General features: G+C 37.9%; 1 long non-coding RNA gene across 1 annotated transcript; it reads right to left on the reverse strand.

The window, feature by feature from the left end:
- Positions 1-699: 699 nt before the first annotated feature.
- LOC113302478 lies at positions 700-4,045 on the reverse strand. Its single transcript, XR_003336898.1, has 9 exons — positions 3,917-4,045; positions 3,707-3,802; positions 2,937-3,198; positions 2,641-2,736; positions 2,446-2,499; positions 1,959-2,051; positions 1,550-1,658; positions 1,062-1,131; positions 700-942 (listed from the first exon to the last, which is right to left on the reverse strand). It is a non-coding gene; the product is annotated as an uncharacterized LOC113302478 (long non-coding RNA).
- Positions 4,046-21,117: the final 17,072 nt, after the last annotated feature.

Genomic DNA, 21,117 nt, shown 5'->3' on the forward strand with positions numbered 1-21,117 from the left:
ATTTCTGAAAAAGTCTCCATGCATGGTTTTCTTCGAAGTAGTAATTTTCTGCCTTGTTCCATTGTAGTTACTTCAAAAGCATAAGGAATTTTGTTAAGATGTCACCTGAAAGCAATTCTGTCGCCGCATCGAGAAATGCTAACAACTCCAATCCAAACATGGATGATGAGTTCTTTCACTACACCAAATTTAACGTTTAGCAACAACTTATTCCTGTTGCTGACCGGCGTTGCAACAGATTTCTGCCGTTGCGAAACACCTTGTCGCAGATTTTCGCAACAGCTTTAGCTTTGTTGCTAAATTCGGACGGCAACGGCAGTCGCAACAGAAACAAGCTGTTGCGAAACTAAAATTTAGCAACAAGAACAAGTTGTTGCTATTATGTTGCTAATTTTAGAGCTATTCCGGGATATTTTTTATTTGGACCGCATATAGTTGTTCTGGTTCATATTTAGCAACATATATTCGTCGTTGCTAAATTCTTGCAACCGAAAAAAAAATATAGTCAAGTCTTCGTTGACCCAGTCAAAATTGATTTTCCCCAATATTTATCTGCAATTACCAGCTCCCCTTCAACTACCCTGCTAATTCTTGTGATTTAATCTAATAACTTTGATATCCAATATGCAATCAAGATAAAAATTGAACTACATAATTCTCATGATTGACATACAAAAGTTCCATGTTGAGATTTGCCAATGAATTGAAAAAAAAATGATTCATTAATGGATGGTTGACTTAAAAGTATCACAGTAAAAAATAGAAATGTTTACAAGTTTCACAACTTACTTACTGACATGATAAAGATGATAAAATTAGACACACAATGTTCTACATGGCAGCAGTAAATAGATACAATGTTAACATAATCTGTAACTAGGAAATTGTATACCTAATTGCAGCTACAATTCTGAGCCGAAGCAGTTTAACACCGACTATTTCCTGCAAAAACCGACAACTCATCAGCAACTCTTCAAAGATCTCAAAAATATGACCAGAACAAAAGAGAAGCAGCTTCATAGTATATGCAGAAAAACATCAACTAGGTATAGACCTTGTACCTCCATTTGCGGATCCAGCTTAACTGTACACATTTGATGTGGGCTGCTGAATGACCCCCCTTCGTACTATCTACAGAAAAAAAAATTAAAAAGAACAAAAACCCACTCAAAATCAATCTCACTTACTTAAGCTACTAAGGCTTTAGGAAAAGGATGAGCAATAATAAATATTAAGCCTCATGAGATAGAAGAATTATGACCCCAAGACCCACACACAACATAAGAATAATACGTAAATATGTTCAAGTAGAAACGATCGTCTAAGGGCCAAAGATTTTATTAACTTCACAATTCTCTTGAGATCTTGCACCTTCAGTTCAAGTTGCATATCCCGTTAAAACAAGCTTACAGACCCAGTACCAACCCTGCAACTTGATCTATTATGGCGTCAAAAGATCTCTTATGTCTACCCAAATGTATTCGTAAATTCTAATGCGTCCAACCAAAATGCGTTTAAAATAATGAATGAGATGAAGTTTAAACTCTACTTGGTCACTGAAGCCCGCATTGAAAGACATGACTTCACCCTATTGGCTTCCACCAGTTGCCACTGATGTTACATGGAATCCTTCTCCCCATTTCTTGAGTATTAAGTTCCTGTTAAAGTTAGATCATAAAGAATTCAGCAACTGAAGTTCAAGACCCCACACAAGGAAAAGAACTCTACAAATATGTGAACTATGATGTATTAAGGAAATCACGAAAATGAGTGTCTCTAAGGAAAACAAAATTCAGAAAAGTTTGAGCTTGAATGGAAAGAAAGAAAAGTTTGAGCTTGAATGTAGGCCAATGCTCTGCAGTTCTATCATGAATTTTTCGTTCAGACACATGACTTGATGTTAGCAGTCAGAAGAAGAAATTGCTAAGCAGAACTATTTGAGAAGGACGGTGACCCACCCAAATGATTCTCGTCAAAGCCAGCTGCAATCCAAGTATCTGAATTCATCAATTCACAGCTGGAATCAAGATCAGACTCCAACGTATCCCCATCTTTACATTCACAAAAAGAAAAAAAAAATCAAATCTCACAGATCAAATTAACTTCAAATAAAACCAAAATCAATTCATAAATAAAAAACAAGAAACCTTGATGTTAGCAAAGATCTTGAATGGATTAGATAGTCTCATAACCAAATACTTTTTCAGTCTGTTTATTTTTAAGAAGCTTCGAAGTTTGTCGGGCTTTTTCAAATTAAACTGTCCAAGTTTGTAGCGACAAAGACCTATTCCAATCCTTACAGCTACAGGATCATTAGGATACACTTGCAATGCCCTCTTAAACAAGTAGAAAATAGGACGAAGTTCAGTTCTCATTATGATAAAATAAAAAATGGGTAAACACATGTTAATGTTAACATCCACACAATGCGTAGAACAAACATACCTTATATAAGTCCAAAGACTCTGTGTAATGGTTAAAGCTGAACTGAACACATGCCTGCACACATGAAATTTTATCAAGCAAATAAGTTTGAAGAAAAAAGACCGGCAAATCTTATGCTGGATACTGAATATTGCAAGGTTGTAAGATCCAGCTTAAGATGCATCGGAAGAGCAATAGGTTGTCAATTCGACATACCTGACCAAGAAGGACAGGCACATTCTTAGGATTTCTTTCCAGCACAATCTTAAACGTTGAAGATGCTTGTTCTGTTTCACCCTTGGCCAGTAAAAGCTGGCATGTACACAAGAAGTTAGGATCTAGATTTTAATTTCCAAATCATGTCAGTAACAACATACTTATGAAACTTTCGAAAACATAACCACTTGGTTTCAATTCTTCTCTCTCCATTCTAAACATCTAATTACTCAAACACAGTGCTTCATTCATCAAAACAAAGTAAATAACATGTGTTCAGCGTTAAACTTACTAACCTTTACCAACCCAAGTTGAAGGCTCGTGTATGTCAATCCTCAAAGCTCTATTATAATACTGTGTTTCCAAAAATAATTACTCATCTTTTTCTCTTTGCTTAGTCTCAATTTTTCCTTGGTAACTAAAATATGCTCCCAGTGCATTCAATATAGCAATGCGCTCCGCTTTCATATCAGCATAGTACTCATCAATCTCTGGCGAAGACCCTTCCCCCAATATATCCTTGAATTGTTCGATTTTTCCTTGTTTGAAGTATTCCCTCTGAATAATTAAAAAGTTAATGTAACGCCATCGTTAGTAGAACTATACCAAACACTTCAATACAACAATTCACTCAAAAAGAGCACGTTTTGGAGATCGTTTAAATCCACATTAAGCTACTATCATTACACTAACAACTATCCAGAATTTCTAACCTGGTTTCCGACAACCCATCAACACATAAAATCCATTCATGTTAAGTTAAACTACATTACATCAATGACCAATGTACTTGTGGTCATTCATGTAAACAAAAATCCGATTTTTTTTCTCCGCTGAGATTGCTTTAATCACAGTATGTTCACTAAATTTCGAATTTTCACAACATCGGCATCACAAAATCAATCTAGACATAAAACCCAGAACCAAATTATCATCAATCTATAAAAAAAAACCCTAAATTTCACAAATTTAACCCAAAAATCAACTAAAAGTTTAAATTTTTCTAGGGATTTCAACAACAAGGATAGAAATTAAATCTTTAGATGACTAAAGAGAGGTATAATACCGCAATAATAATACAGAGATCAAGAGGAGCTTGTTCAGCTTTTAGTATCTCTTTCTTTCTATTTAATTCCATCTTTATCAAATCGGCACAGTTTCTCTTTTCCATACAAAATTAACAAAAATAAATAAAGTCAAACCAATAAGCAACAAAATCGATTTAAATTCGAATTAGAAAACTAAATCACTGAGATTTAGATAAGAGATTCTTCACCAGTCACAGCATAAACTTCTTCAAGTTTAATGATAGGAGCATTTGTGCACCTGTATATTTTTCTTCACCACCATATGCGGCTCCTATCTCTTCTTCTTCTTCTTCTTTTTGCGGCTGGATAGAGAGAAGGGTTAGAGAAGGTTTAGAGAAGGGAGTGGATAAGATTTCTGAAGTATAGGGTTAGAGATATATGGGAGTCGGGGTGGATTCATCTATATGATTCAAAATGGGTTGAGTTGACTTGGGAAGACAAGTAACAATGAGTGTTACTTGGAACGCAGACGAGTGGCATGCGTGATCTTTCTGCAGTTGTTAATAGCAACTGAAGCTCAGCAGTCGCGAATGTCGCAACAGAAAATAGTTGTTGCTAAATCTTAGAAATAACTTTTTTTAGTTGCTAATTAGCAACAGCTTTAGCTCTGTCGCTAATCTGGGTTGCTAAATCCAGAATTTATTGTAGTGTTTACAAGGTCTGCTACAATTACAAGGACCCATCCCAAATTTATGGCAACCCTTCTGACTGATTCAGAGAATGAAAGAGAAGTCCAATCGGTCTATCCAGGGTGTATAATGAGGTTTTTCCTCCAGAAGAAAGAGTACTCGGCTTCTCCCATAGACTTCAAAATTTGTCATAGTCCATTGCGCTCTTATGATAAATGGATGAAATTCATGATAGGCCAAGACCATGTAAGGGATAATCTGACTGGGGCGCAAATCATGAATGCTTTTATGGCGTCTGCGACACTTCAAATTAGATAAGATGCTGCATGTTTGATTACTTTCATCTCCAGATGGTGTCCGGAAACTCACACGGTTATATGTATATGGGGTGAGATGACCGTTACTTTGGAAAGCGTATTCGTTCTGTTGAGTCTTCCAATAATGGGGAATCTTAACGTCATCTTGTCTGAGGAAGAAAAGGAACTACATGCTACTTTGGTCACGAAATAAACAGAATATGTTCAGAAGCATTATGAGGAAAAGTGCTTCTACAACTGGTGGGTGTCCGAATGGTTCCCCAATGAGCCAGAGCCAGATCAGGTGATGGATGATACACTCCATGTTGCTGCATTTTTAGCTCTGTGGTTATCTAGGGACATTTTTGATGATGGTTCTGGCAAGAAAGAGATAAGGCAGGAGCTCATCAAATTAGAGAAAGGCGTTGATCTTCCCATCGACAGTTTGTTTCTTGGCTCCTTGTACACCCATCTGGATCACTTAGCAGCGGACATGTATGTATCTAGTGGGTATATGAAAGTAGACTCGTATGCCCATGTCGCCTTTCTACAAACATTATTGTGGGAGCATTTCAAAGATTACGCTCCTAAACCGAAAACCTCATTTCCTGATACATATGGAGGCTCCAGGATACTCCGTTGGTTGGAGAGACGTCCAAAACCTGGATCAAAGCTCATTGACTTTCTTGAAAACGCGCATAGAATTGACTTTCGTCCTTGGGCTCCAGTCCACACGTCTATAGTTCAGCCGAACACTTTTGCTTCTGCCTCGAACATGACGTTGCATTCTGCCGAAGAGAACATTAGCATTGGAGAAACTGTGTTTATGCGAAGCTGCATTCCTGGATATGTGCCATGTTTTTCCAGAGGATCTTGTGAAGTGATTCCTTACAACATTGACAGGGATGCTCGTCATATGGGTTTTGATCAGGGGGTTCCGTTTCCAAAAGAACTGTTGTCAGCCGTTTTCAATAGCCGTGTCTTTGCGCCCCATAAATGCCTCCCCTTTCTACTCCCAGAACGAAAATCGGTGACAACCTCTAAATATAATGTTTTCTGGTAGGAAAAGTTCCTCGTTATTCATCAATTCGTGCAGGATGTTGTGACAGTTCCACGCGGCAAGCCCTCTTCTAAAGTTCTGGCAAAACACGGATTGTTGAGGTTGCTTTCTTCGGGTAAGCGGAAATCTGGCAGTCTCCAGGAAAAAGAGCGAAGGTCGAAAAGTCGTGTGAGCGGCATCCAATCGGGTTCTAAGGCCCTTGTGACTTTCAGTTCTTCCAACACGCAAGTATGTATGATTTTCTTTCTGATTTGGCCGTATTGCATAAATATTTTGAATTGTCGCCACTGAACACCCATTCCCCTTTTTGACTCAGGGTCTTAATAAGGTAAACGCCTTCACCAGACTTGCACGTGGCCAAAAAAAGGCGCATTCTGAAGAAAAGTTTGGCGATACTGAGCCCCTTAACAGTGAAGAGGAAGGTGAAGAAGAAGAAGAAAGCTCAGAATCCGACGGTGATGAGAAAAGTACTTCAGAGCGTAGCAGTGAGTCTTCTTCCAGTCCCAATGGGCCCGCAGATGAGTCGGTGAGTTTACCACACGTTTTCTTATTGTACTATGTATTTATACGGAATAAATATTAAATTGGTGATATTTACAGGAAGAAGCCGCTTCTGAAGATAACCCTGAGATGGAGATTCATGGCAATGAAGATGTAAATATGTCTCCAATCATGGAATCCGTATCCGCTGGTAATCCGGAGATGGAGATCGATCATCATGAAGGTTCTGCTGAGTCTCCAATGGCGGAAAACGTTGTCGTGGAGACGGGCGTGATTGTTCCCAAAGAATCTTTGCTAATCGCACATCCAACCGCAGGTGTCGTTTTCAATCCTCCATTCGAGGCTCCTTTCGAGGGTCACATGTTGATTGGAGGATTCAGCGTGCCAGTGAAGTATGCTGAGTTATATACCAAAATATGGGAAAAGTATGGACATATCGCAACAACCAAAAAGATCACCAGCCAATTTGCGTTGGTTAAGCATGTGGAAGAAGCCTTTTCTTCAATTCATGACATGTGCAACATGTCTGGCCACACTGTTTCTGAACATGTAATCTCGAGCTGGAAGTCCATCGGGATGTGTGTGTGAACTTCGAGTTTAATGCCTCCTAGTTCTATGAAGGACTTTCCAAAATCCAAAAGCTGCAAACTGAAATGGCTGGAGCCCCGTCTGCGGATTTCATCAACCAGCAGGAGGCGGAAATTGAGAGGTTATCACAGGAGTTGGAGTTGAAGTTGAAGCAGGATGCTCTTCAAAACATGAAGGATGCTTTCTCCAAGAAGAATGGGTTGTTGTTGGACAATTTCCCTTGAATGCTTTTAATTTTCTAAACCTCCTCTTTAGGTTTTCTTTTGAAAGGCAAGAGACGCTTGTTACATGGCTTGATTTTCTAGTTTTTGGATTGATAGATGACTGTTTTATAAGAATTTTTGAATTGGTTTATCTTTAGAATGGATTATTATTTTTGGAATAATGGCTCTTTTATCAATTGATATGTTGGAATCCGAATTATGAATGTAAGTAACATAATTATTCTGGAAAAAAATGTGAAACCGTGAATGTTGCATGAAAAGGGAAAATATGGGATGATATGAAATCTTGGGACAATTGGGTTATCGGTTTCCACAGTAATTACAGAATTGATGCCTGCGTACACCTTCAATAAGTTCAAAAAAATAGGTTGCATAAACATTGTCTGACAAAACTTACTCGCTTTAGGGTCTTTCAACAAAATTGAATCTTCCGGGCATGAATCCGAGTTTTCTGTGTGACGCCATCCTGTCCGCGAGAAGTCCCCAGTCGTTCTTCATTGTATGTGAAAAATCTTTACATCGATCCGTGGAAAGGCGGAGAATCTCTAGTCCCCGAGCGCAATTCTCATGAATCTATCTTTTCTTGGACGATGCGCTTTAGAGAATTGCATTCACTGGTAGGATGATGGATGAATCTGTGATAATGACAATATCTTGAATCTATCACCTCTTGCTTAGTTGGTGGACGCCATACCGAGGGTAGTTGGACCACTCCCTCTCGCACCCAAACTTCCAGTAACTCCATGACCTTTCTGATAGGCAACGGGAAGCGTGGATATTCTGGGTCTGGCTTCTCTCGCATCAGCGGTTGCTGTGGTGGGAGTTCTGGCAGGCTTTGGTATAAAGTTCTTTTCGAAGGAGGAGTTGACGATTGAGCGATCATTGATTCATGAGCGGACCGTTTACTTATACCATATTGCTGAAGGGTATCTTCTCTTGGGGAATCTGCGTCAGTGGCAACAACACGAGGTGGTTGGGCTGGATATTGTTCGTTTCCATAAGCGGTAGATTTCTCCCTCTTCAGGTGCCTCTTTTTTAAGCAAAGAAGTTGTGGCCGCGGATTGCTGGACGACTCTCTGAACTTCCGCGAGGGCTTGGAGATAAATGTTTTCCAACAAAGCTTCATAGGCCGGCTCTTTACCTTTGTCCTGTAGATGTTGTGGCACACCTGGTAAACCTCCTTCCTTGGCCCTGTGAAATTGTCTTGGCTCTCTGGCAGAATTAAATTGGTTGTTTTTCTTTTGCTCTTGTATAACATGGCTACATGAAAAATTTGCATCTTCATTGGTAGAGTACAGGCTTTGGCCAAAGATCGAACGTCCTTCGCATTATTCTGGAAATTGGTGAGATCTTTCTGACAGGTACTCGCTGACTCTTTCCACAGTTGACTTATCATACTTTTCAGGATGTGAAGAGGTTCGTTTTGCTGCCTGATAATATCAACTTGGCTTGCAGCCATATCCTCTAGTATTTTTATCATGTCTTCCATGGTGGATGGCTTCCGGCTATTCACTGCTCTTGAAAGGTTTGAAAGACCCGAATACATCTGGAAGTTAGAACCTTTGATTGAAACAAGCATTAGTTAATGATTGAATTAGGCCTAAGACCAATTGAGATAGAAATGAAATTGAGAATTTAATTTGTAACTGAGAGATTTAATCTCCCACTGTGGTCGCCAGTTGTTTATGGGTAAAAACTGTTTCTGCTGATTTTTGGTAAATTTCGGTGTGTGGATGAGAAGTAAATCTAAACCTAAAACAAATGCACTGCACAGGAGTACTTTAGATTCGAGAGATCAATTTGTACAATCTTGGCCTAAACCAAGAAATGGTCTTTCCAGTCTTGCTTCGGTCACAAAATGAAGGAGAAGGGTTGGTCTTAGGGAGGGGAGCGAAGAAGGTGTTGAGACCAGAATGGTTAATTCTGAAGGTGTGGCTATTTTGTGAATTGTATCAGAATTTGGAACTGGCTTGCAGGATGAAAGTTATCAGTTCTTTGGTATTTTTCTAGATACTGTGTTGTTGTTCTCACCAAAACTTGTTGTTTTGTGGAAATAGGTAAAACCTATTTATAAAAGTCATATTGGACGCACCCTGATCTCGTAGAAAGTGGGAGTGATTGAGTAATGGAGAAGTGGGATCATGTGTAAATGCCAGAGACCACGTTCCCACCATGTAGGAAACTGGTTAGTTACACCCACTACTTGTTACCGCCACTAACTGCCCTTCTTTCTGACACTTTCTTATAATGGGCGTGTTGTACGCCTCACGTTGTAAACCTCCAGACCAATACCTTGATGAGCATCCCCCAGTTTATGACATGTTTGATTCCTCGACTGTTTTCGTGGAAAACGTGTAGAAGATTGCTATGTGTGGCAAGTCAAAGTCAGGAAACTTTCCACAGGAGAATAGCACGTGATGCTATTTGGCTTGTCTTGGTTGTTCTCCCAAAACTGGCCACATGCCTGTCAATTCTGTGGCGAATTTGGATGGTTGGGATCGTAACTCATGAGAAAGGGTGGCCGCTGATTATGGCGACATTCTGTTGGCGTCTGATGGTAGCACAGTGGCGTTATTGGCACACGCCAATGGCGTAGTGGCATATAGTGGCATGCCAATGACATAGTGGCGCCTGGCGTAGCCGTGGAAACTATTTTGGCATATTGGTGTTAGACCCAAATATGTCTCCGGCAACATTGGCCATGTTGTTATATCAAACTTTAAGGCCTTGCGAGAATTACCTGACTTAGTTGGCGTGGAAACTTTAGCCAAATTAGGGTTTGGCATATTGAAACCCTAATTAGTGCGTGTAGCATGGCCGCGGCTCGGTGGCATCTTATTCAATTGGTGTCATGGTCACATTAAAGGAATCATGGCCGGCCATAACATGGGAATAACCACAGGCGCAAGTATGGCCACGGGTGGTTATAGAATGTCGTTGTTTCTAGGGTTTGACGGGTTCTACATGGCTCATGGCATGTTATAGGGCCAAAGTGGTGTAATTGGGACATGATAGGAAATTAGGGCTACAACTAACGCCACTAAGTCAGAGCTGTGTTTGGAATACCCTAATTGTAATATGCTATGACGTTTGGCCACGAACAAGAAATGGGTTACTACATTGGCGCGCTATTTAAGGTAACTTGCCACGTTCGGCATGCTTCTGTGGCAAAGTGGCACGTTTGGTATGTTTCTGTGGCAAAGTGGCATGTTTGGCATGCCCATTAGTGTTTTTGGCGACGCATGTTCGGCATGCTACTAATATTCCGGAGCGGAATGACATGTTTGGCATGCCAATTAGCGTACTGGCGCAACTTGAAGAAGCGACTATCTGGCGCAACTTTTCTTCTTTTGATACTGTGGCATGTTTAGAGTGACCTGATTGGTCGATTAAGAGGGGCCGGCCAAGCATGGGTATGGCCACACTTCCAGTGTGCGTGTGGCGGATTTAGAGCGACCTGATTGGTCGATGGGAAATAGGCCCGGAAAGTATGGGCCCAACCTCAACTCATGTGCATTTGGCGGGAATAGGGGCCGGTTCGAGCATCATGGGATGTGGCCACTTTAAAATGGAGTCGGCTAGCCTGTGGCATGGACATACCTCGTTTTGTTGCTACTCCTATTCCGCGGTTCCTTTTTATCCTTGTTTTCTGATTACGGGTAGGATTTGACACCTACTAATCCATGGTGGATTAATTGCCTAGTTCGCCTAGGCTTAATTTCGACAAGCAAGGTCTAATATACTGCGCAAGGCGCAAAACCCTAATTTTTGCAAATTAATCAGGGTAATATCTGAATCTTGTGAATTATCACAAAATTGATTGAATTTTATGTGTTGACACAAAGTTCTTTAAGTTCATTTCCAGAGAGAAGTATGCTTTCCGATTGAATACTTCATGCAAGGACCTTAGTCTTGATACTTGGAAATTCGTGCTACTCTGCTGCGAGTGAACACAAATTGTCATGCCATATCAATATTAAGGGTTCATCCGGGGAACATAGCATAGAAAACATTCAAAGAAACTCATATTAATTGAATAATACAGGAAAGGTGCCAAAATTTACAGAATATCTGGGATTGTTGCTACATGCACCATTCTGGGTATATTTCATGTGAATATATGTTTCTCAATAAATGCACCAGTGAAGAGGTTGAACACTTATCACTTTTACATGGCCCCGTTTCTTTGCAGAGAGACGACACATTAAATGCAGGGTTTTACAAATTTGGCCCTTAACTATAAACCACCATCAACAACTGTATAACAATGATCGAGAATATTTTGTTTTCTCATTGTTATAGCTACGGATCTTCAACAACTGTGATGCTGAACTTACAACCTTTAGGATCATGGAGTACTTGGAAGTGACGAAGATTTCGATTTGCGTTGAAGATACCAAGGAGATCAAGCATGTGGGTAAGAAGCTTATTTTTTATCTTTTTTGTAATCCATATCTATTGATAGTTTTGTCACTTAAATTGACAAAGGGGGAGATTGTTAGAGCATTGCTCGGTCAAACTCGGATGCTTTGCTATCTCAAGCATGTTTGTCAATGTTGGTGATCAAAACTATAAGTCTTGATTTCTAGCATATTTGTAGATATCTCGGACTAGGACATAGATAGTTTAGTTGAGCTTAAATCTCACGACGTTCATCTATTGAAGACGAAGAACTACTAAGGGGAGCTTGTGGAACTTCTTCGACAAAAGGTATGTGGAGACTTGAACTTATCTATCACTTGGAAAGTCTATTTCTACTATCTCCTATATTGAGACATAAGTCGTGTTACGATATCGTTTTCTCTGTACACATTTGAGATTTCGAGCTGAGTATATATCTCACTTATATGTTTCTAGAAATATGTGTTGGTAAGCTTTCGCTTCGACCAAGTTCATCTTATATCATGAGAAAATTGCCGAGTAACATCTTACATGGTTTGTGTGATACAATCATTTGGTGTAAGACTTGGAAGGTTTTAATAATGATTATTTCAATATCTTGAATTTTTTTTGATGTTGATAGTGTGTGAAAACGGCTATTAACATTATAGAAGAATGTTTCAATGATTGAAATAAAGATTTGATCATGTAACCGTCTTTAGATATAAGCATATATAGTGTGTTCGCACATTAGTGTATAAGTCCATAAACCGGAAGCCAAGAGTATGCATATGTGTGTAAACGGATTTGCTGAAGGAGACAGGTTAAGTATGTGTACCCGTACCCATACTGGCGGAAGTTCTCAAACCGAGAATTTCTGCTGAGTTTGTGATGCGTGTCGTAACCACAACAAATTAATTAATGTTTTTTCCACCTAATTAACAACTAATATAGTGTAGTCAATTTCGTTCCCACGAGGAGCAAGAGGTTTTAGTTGTTTAGTTGTCACAAAACGGGGGGATTGGTTTTGGATTTTAAAAACAAAAGAAAGTAAATAAAGCAATTAAAAGTGTATGTTGAAACCAATAAGAGATATTAGATCAAGGAATCCTTCTTCGTTGCAAAAAAATGATCCAAGTTATGTTTTTTCCACTTTTTATTAGTCACAGATTATCACCAACCGTAGGTAAAGAAGTTAGCTCAGTGCTAAATCCCTAGTATCACCGGATACGGAAGTTGTCGACTACCGGATTCTATTCACCAAACCACCTAGTAGTAGATCAATCAAGATGTATTTTAGTTAAACACATTAAGATTTATGAATTTATTAGGTTGATATCAGTAGTTAGACTCTTAGCTCAAGGTCTACTTGCTAACGTTGTTTCCACACACAATTTCTTCATGGAATCCCCCTGCAAGGTCTCGTGTTTGCTACTTGTATAAAGAGTCAAGAAACGATTACTTATCCCCTAACTTTCACTAGCTTTAGATCAATTAACAAATCAATTTAGTATGCATCCTAAACGACCTATCAATCAATCATGAATGTATAAACATTACTATTAGTAAAAGCAAACGATAATCATGTGAAAACTTCAAAGTAGATTTAAAACAAAACTCAAAACATGTTAAGAACTAGAAATTCATCCTCAATCAATAAAATTAGCTACTCATGCTAAGGAGTTCACACAAAGAATAAAGAAAAGAGAAGTGTTGTGTGTCTAAGAAGGTGTGTAAAAGTTGTGTAGAGAACTTCTCTATTTATAGGCTTCAATTTCCTAGCAATCCTCTTAGGAATAGAATCCTCATTCCATAATAACACCATTTTCCCTTTGTAGCTCAACTTCCAAATCCAAGTCTTTCTCAAATCTTCCATCTTCTCTTTCCAAATCCAAGCCCAATTCTTCAAACCCATGAGTCTAGATGAGTCTAGAAAATTCTTCATTAATTGAGTCGCCGGAACTTCATTGGTATCATCGGAATACGACACCGGAAAGCTCCATGCCGGTTGATTGAATCTTCATCGCCACTGACAGAATATTCCGTCCGGTACCGTTATATTTAACTGTCAATCTAACGGTCCTCTGTTAGTCAGCTGGGTCAAGGAAGGGATTAGCCGAGTCAGCTCAATTTTACTGGCTCTGAATTGTGTTCGCCTCTGAAATGACTAATTTTCCCTTGTCGCTCAATTTGGATAATTTCTTCTTCTTTTCTTCCGCATGACTCCAAAGTAGCTATAAAACTCAAAACACACGTAAAATACATAATTTACAAGAAAAATAGCAGGGAAAGCATAAACAATAGATAATAAATAGGATGTATTTTAAACCCTATCAAATTCTCTCACATTTAGACTTTGCTAGTCCTCGAGCAAATCAAACTAAAACTTACAACTTCAAAGCGTTCCAGCGTCCCAAGCATCCAAAGAGTTATGAGGACATAGAGTTTCTGCATGCTAGTAATAAGAAGTTAGAAATACTAAAGAACATATTCTCATTCTTAAATGTTGAGTGAGAAATAACCACACCATAATGAGAGAACGCATGTTTGAGGGCGATCAATAAGCATTTCGCCTCGACTTCTGCCTCACCAAAAAGGGTTTTATGAAATTGCACTCAAAGGACATACTTTTATGGTTCTCACATGTGTGCAGGTAGGAATGAAGAGAGAATTCCTGCAACACGTTGAATGGTGGGAAGGACAACTTCCGAAATATTTTAAAAACCCACATCTTTTAACGTTTTGAAAAACCATTTTTCTGACGATCTCTAAGAAAAGAAATCAACCACTATTATCGAGGATGATATTACTTACTCACCTTCACATCCGATCGCCAATGATGATAACACCACTCTCACGGCATCCAATAGAAACGTCTTCCACTCCTCGTCTTCATCTTCTTGGTCTTCGGCTTCGGCTTCAACTATTGATGATAAACACTCGAACTTCGTAATTCCTTGATAATTTGTAACTCTTTACCTTAAATCCTTGTCGCTTGAAACTTCCTTATAGATTTTTCTTCCCCACGGCTTATTAAATAAAAGATAAAAACAAAAATTTCTCTTACCATCATTTTTTTTTCATATTTTTTTTAAAATTTTTTTTTAGAGACAAGAGAAATAAAATACAAAACAAAGTGAAAATAAAAACAAACCATGGCCGTGGGAAAAGTACTTTACCGCTTGATTCTTCACAACTTGTATCATCTCGAAATCATAAACTTCAATAATTCTCACCTTTTGCTTTTCTTTGCTCTTGTAAATAAGTCTTCAACATGTACATATAATTCCGCTCATTGTCTAGTTTCTTTACTTGGATATGAAATTTTCTCTTTTCTTGTCCATTGCTTGTAAACCTTGAACTTTTTCAACTTTCCTTGTAGATTTTGATGTCGCTCCCTTGTTGATGATGATACTGTTTCTACAGATCCGTTGTTGTCGAGAGAGAGAATGGTGCTAACTGCAAATCGAACTACAAGAAGGAGGCTTTCATCTATAGACGTCACCCTCATGATTGACAAAATTAGCACTCAAGATATCAAAGAGTAGTGCTTGTATTGGTGGGAGGTTGGGTAGCTCACCATTCTACCCGGAATTAACGTACGGTGACACACACTCAAAAGAAAGCTCTTTAGTTATTTATAAAGAAATATGCTCGGTGCCTCGCATGATATAAATAGGGTAGTTTCCACTAATGATTGATCAACAACTCTAATAATGCATGTCTCCCTGCTCCTAATCTGCATCACCGGCATGATAAATCCATTATTTAACACTCTAACAAGAAAGAAATCCGAACATAGTTCCCTAACACTTCCAAGTTCAGTTATGTCGGTCAGAATTCTCTATGTAAACATACCTAGAAGTATAATAGTGACTCTAAAATCTCTAAAAGTTGGAGGTTTTATGCAATTTTTTTTTTAATATGCTTAACCACTCCCCCACACTTAAAACTTATGTTATCCTCAATGTAATTGAATCGTCCAAGTAAAGTCAAGGTGGGAAATCCTTGTATGATATGGAACAAGAAAAAAAAACAAAAAAAAAAAAAAAAAAAGAAAAAAAAAAAAAGTAAAAGGATAAGAAATACAAAACCTATGGGTTGCCTCCCATTAAGCGCTTGTTTTAAAGTCGACGGCCCGACTTAGCTCTTGTAAGATTCACTCCCCATATACTAACAACCGGAAAATTTGGGGATCCATCCATAGTACCTGTTTTACAAACAATAGCTTCATACAAATGTTAGCACAAGAAAATAATAATAATGTTATCGCTCGATAGAAATTTCCTCCACATTTATTCTTGTCCACACTCGGAAGTGTATAAATAACATAGAATTTGGGAACTTCCATGTATTCCTCTTGACAAACCTGCATGGTGTTAGCATCAAGTGTTTCCAATGGTGGATATCGAGAAAAAAAATCATCCAAAAATACTTTCGAAGCACACAAATTCAAACCAATAAGAGGTAAAGGAGAAGAATCAATATGCAAAGGGTTAGACAAACCTTGCAAAAACTCTTGTATTACGTAATCCTCTTCATCCTTAGAAAATTCAAGTGAATTGCGTACCTCTTGTATATCGTGGCCCTCTATCAAATCTTGCAACCATTCTTCGTTATTTTCTACCTTCACCAAAGTCTCAGCATCATTAAAATCATTGGCAAGTTCAATTGGGTCTTCCACAAAATCAATGAATTTGGTTTCATCCTCTAGCATCATCTCTTCAACATTCTCATCATCGGAATCGGGCCATTCACTAAAATGATTTTCATCGGTATAAATTGTAAGATCTTGTTAGGTTGTTACACCGTTTATAACAATAGGTAAGTCACACACAATCTCCTACTTTTGAATAGGTGAAGGGTCGTTATTATGATTCGTAGTTGGAATAACTTTATCCTTGTTACAATAATTTTCATAAGGTCCAAAATCATCATCGTAACCCATATAATAACGTTTTTCACGCTCCATTCTTAAATCTCTTTTATCTTGAAGAATTTATTCATCCGATGCTAGACCTTCATCGATCAATTGATAAAACCTTCTCTCAAGTACCCTCAAACTAGGTTGCTTACACCGAGTAGATCACGCATAAATTTAGAAGCATAACTATCCTCCCCTCCTAGTGATTGTTCACTTACATACCCGTCATAACGTTGTTGTATGTATGAGAATATCCATAAAGTCTGTATCCTAAGGATGGTTGGAAGTTGACATAATGTTGAGGTTGAAAACGGTATTGATTGTTGTAATATGCTTGCTCTTGTCCACCGTACATGGAAAACTGGTACCTGAAATAAAAATTCTAGAAAACAAAGTTAAAAACAAAAATAAAACGAAAATAAAAACAACTAAAGCTGCTCCGCTGCTCCCCGGCAGCGGCGCCAAAATTTGATGCGTGTCGTAACCACAACAAATTAATTAATGTTTTTTCCTCCTAATTAACAACTAATATAGTGTAGTCAAGTTCGTTCCCACGAGGAGCAAGAGGTTTTATTTGTTTAGTTGTCACAAAACGGGGGGATTGGTTTTAGATTTTAAAAACAAAAAAAGTAAATAAAACAATTAAAAGTCTATGTTGAAACCAATAAGAGAGATTAGATCAAGGAATCCTTCTTCGTTGCAAAACAATGATTTAAGTTATGTTCTTTTCCACTTTTTATTAGTCACAGATTATCACCAACCATAGGTAAAGAAGCTAGCTCAGTGCTAAACCCCTAAATCCCTAGTATCACCGGATACGGAAGTTCTCGACTACTGGATTCTATTCACCAAACCACCTAGTAGTAGCTCACTCAAGATGTAATTTAGTTAAACACATTAATATTTGTGAATTTATTAGGTTGATATTATTAGTTAGACTCTTAACTCAAGGTCCACTTGCTAACGTTCTTTCCACACACAATTGCTCCATGGAATCACTCTGCAAGGTCTCGTGTTTGCTACTTGTGTAAAGAGTCAAGAAACGATTACTTATCCCCTAACTTTCACTAGCTTTAGATCAATTAACAAATCAATTTAGTATGCATCCTAAACGACCTATCAATCAATCATGAATGTATAAACATTCCTATTAGTAAAAAAAACGATAATCATGTGAAAACTTCAAAGTAGATTTAAAAAAAAACTCAAAACATGTTAAGAACTAGGAATTCATCCTCAATCAATAAAATTAGCTACTCATGCTAAGGAGTTCACACAAAGAATAAAGAAAAGAGAAGTGTTGTGTGTGTAAAAAGGTGTGTAGAGAACTTCTCTATTTATAGGCTTTAATTTCCTAGCAATCCTTTTAGGAATAGAATCCTCATTCCATAATAACACCACTTTCCCTTTGTATCTCAACCTCCAAATCCAAGTCTTTCTCAAATCTTCCATCTTCTCTTTCCAAATCCAAGCCCAATTCTTCAAACCCATGAGTCTAGAAAATTCTTCATTAATTGAGTCGTCGGAACTTCACTGGTACCACCGTAATACGGCATCGGAAAGCTCCCTGTCGGTCGCTGGAATCTTCATCGCCGCTGACAGAATATTCCGTCCCGTACCATTATATTTAACTGTCAATCTAACGGTCTTCTATTAGTCAGCTGGGTCAAGGAAGGGAGTTAGCCGAGTAAGCTCAATCTTACTGGCTCTGAATTGTGTTCGCCTCTGAAATGACTAGTTTTCCCTTGTCGGTCAATTTGGATGATTTCTTCTTATTTTCTTCCGCATGACTCCAAAGTAGCTATAAAACTCAAAACACGCGTACAATACATAATTTACAAGAAAAATAGCAGAGAAAGCATAAACAATAGATAATAAATAGGATGTATTCTACACCCTATCAGTTTGGTTTTGGCAAAACTCACAAACCAATCACCTTAAGTATGCGTACCCATACGCATACTGGCGGAAGTTTTTGAACCGAAAACTTCTGCTGAGTTTGGAAACTTAACAAACTCAAAACCGGTTCCTTAAGTAGGCATACCCGTACGCATACTTAAGATGGTTACTTTTTCAAATTGGTCAAGTCCATGAACTTAAATATTTAAATCATAAGGAATGAAATCTTTGCAAACCGTGGCTATAATGTTCATGATTGATTCAAGTGAATCAAACCGATTTGATTTCAACTGTGTTTTATAAACAATTGAACAACTCTTAACTAGTTTCATTTGAGTCATTTGAATTAGTTATGGTTAAGATGAATAAGGTTGATATGAGAGTAATCATATGGCTAACCTCGGTTAACTATTTGTGAACCAACATGGTGTACACGTTTAGGTACGGCTACATAAACCTAAATGAGGGTACATTTCATTTGTGTGTAACAAGCTAAGTTCGATCTAACGGTTGAAAGATACGAGCTTGGTTTAATCGAGTTTTTCATCTAACAGTGAATACTGAATGCTTTGTTACCAAGGTAACTTGGATTGCAAACCCTGATTTTAAAACTATGTAAAGGAGAACTCTAGCAACTGGGAAAACTAATCCCCACACCTCATGTATGTTACTAGTTGCATAACTAGAGTCGTTTCTCCTTTAACCTTAGGTTTCTTCTCGAGACCCTGTAGGTTAACGACTTGAAGACTTCATTAGGATTGTGAATCCAGACCCAACTATTATCTTTGTAGTTGTGTGATCTGATCTTGCTGTTTCTATCGTGTTAAGTGCAATTGAAATAATTGGCTCGAGATTTTATATCTCCGATAGGCAAGATAGAAAAGTAATCACAAACAAACTTTATCTCATTGTTTGTGATTCCAAATTTTTTTTTTCGCTAGTCTATTAAGTTTATTCTGAGGTGATTCATAATACTGAGTTGTTCTTCGGGAATATAAGTCTTGTTTATCAATTGGTTCCTGTTCACCTTGATTTATCAAAAGACGGAACAAAAACTCTTGGGTATTTCTGTGGGAGACAGATTTATTCAATCCTATAGACTTTTCTGTGTGAGACAGATTTATCTATCAAGTCTTCGACTTTGGGTCGTAGCAACTCTTAGTTGTGGGTGAGATCAGCTAAGGGAATCAAGTGCGTAGTATCTAGCTGGGATCAGAGACGTAAGGAACGCAACTGTACCTTGAATCAGTGTGAGATTGATTAGGGGTCAACTACAGTCCAGTCCGAAGTTAATTGGTAGTAGGCTAGTGTATGTAGCGGCTTAATACAGTGTGGTGTTCAATCTGGACTAGGTCCTAAAGTTTTTCTGCATTTGCGGTTTCCTCGTTAACAAAATTCTGGTGTCTGTGTTATTTCTTTTCCGCATTATATTTGTTATATAATTGAAATATTACAGGTTGTGCATTAAGATCAATCAATTAGAATATCCAACTGAAAAGGCGAGGGTATCCAAATATACCACAAGCTAAAACTTTTCCTACCTATAAGTCTTTTCTCCGAAAGTGATTGTCTATGGACTGAGTCGAGACAATACAACTAATCGGTTCACACTTCGTGTGATCGTCTATGCATACGAGGTCAAGACAATGCAACAACGAAGTATGTTTACTTGATACGAAGGTTCGAACTTAACCAAATACAATAGGATTGCTTATCAAGTAAATAGGAATTAACATTTGTCTAATTTACTTTAATTATAATAAAACAATTATAATGCGGAAATATAAAGTACATGACACAGCAAGATTTTGTTAACGAGGAAACCGCAAATGCATAAAAACCACGGGACCTTGTCCAGAATTTAATACTCTCAGGATTAAGCCGCTACACAAAATTAAACCTAACTTCGTATATTTGAGACCAAACATCTAAACCTATAGTTCACCTAGTTCCGTCTGTATTCCCACTCCTCCAACTTATAAATAAGTCACGTACTTGGAACAATTCCTTTGGTTCGTATTCCAAACATTAAAGGAACAACAAATCTATTTGGTATCAACTATATTCAACCAAGTGATATGAGTCGGACAAAGGCTCTTCCGTTTATCTTAACATAAACTCCTTCGTCGGGTTCTTAGATCTATCTTATGTTCAATTTACCGAAGTAATCGTTTAAGATTAAGCCATGAACACTCTTAATCCAAAGAATTGTGTTGATGCCGATCTACTCAATTAATCAATCCAATCTACCACAAGGATAAATCGATTATCAATTGGATCCTCTTTTACCAAAACAAGTATTGTGCACACCAAAGATTATAAACCCAAGTCAGATCTTCAATATCTTCTTTGTATTCAAATCTTCTTAAATCTTCAATAAAAACCTGCACACAATCACTTGAATCTCTTGTGATCAATCATGCACAGAATGGAGTATGTTAACAATGGATTATCACAAGATCGTCTTTAAAACTAACAAAAGTCTAAAGATCCCTATCGAAACTCTGAACTAATTTGAGTTGAAAAGGCGAGGGTACCCAAATATACCTCAAGCTAAAAACTTTTCCTACCTATAAGTCCTTTCTCCGAAAGTGATTGTCTATGGACTGAGTCGAGACAATACAACTAATTGGTTCACACTTCGTGTGATCGTCTATGGATACGAGATCGAGACAATACAACAACGAAGTATGTTTACTTGATACAAAGGTTCGGACTTAACTAAACACAATAGGATTGCTTATCAAGTAAATATGTATTAACATTTGTGTAATTTACTTTAATTATAATGCGGAAAATAAAAGTAAATGACACAACAAGATTTTTTTGACGAGGAAAACTGCAAATGTAGAAAAACCCCGGTACCTAGTCCAGAATTGAATACTCTC

This window comes from Papaver somniferum, chromosome 8, assembly GCF_003573695.1.
Source record: "Papaver somniferum cultivar HN1 chromosome 8, ASM357369v1, whole genome shotgun sequence".
Lineage (NCBI taxonomy): Eukaryota > Viridiplantae > Streptophyta > Magnoliopsida > Ranunculales > Papaveraceae > Papaver > Papaver somniferum.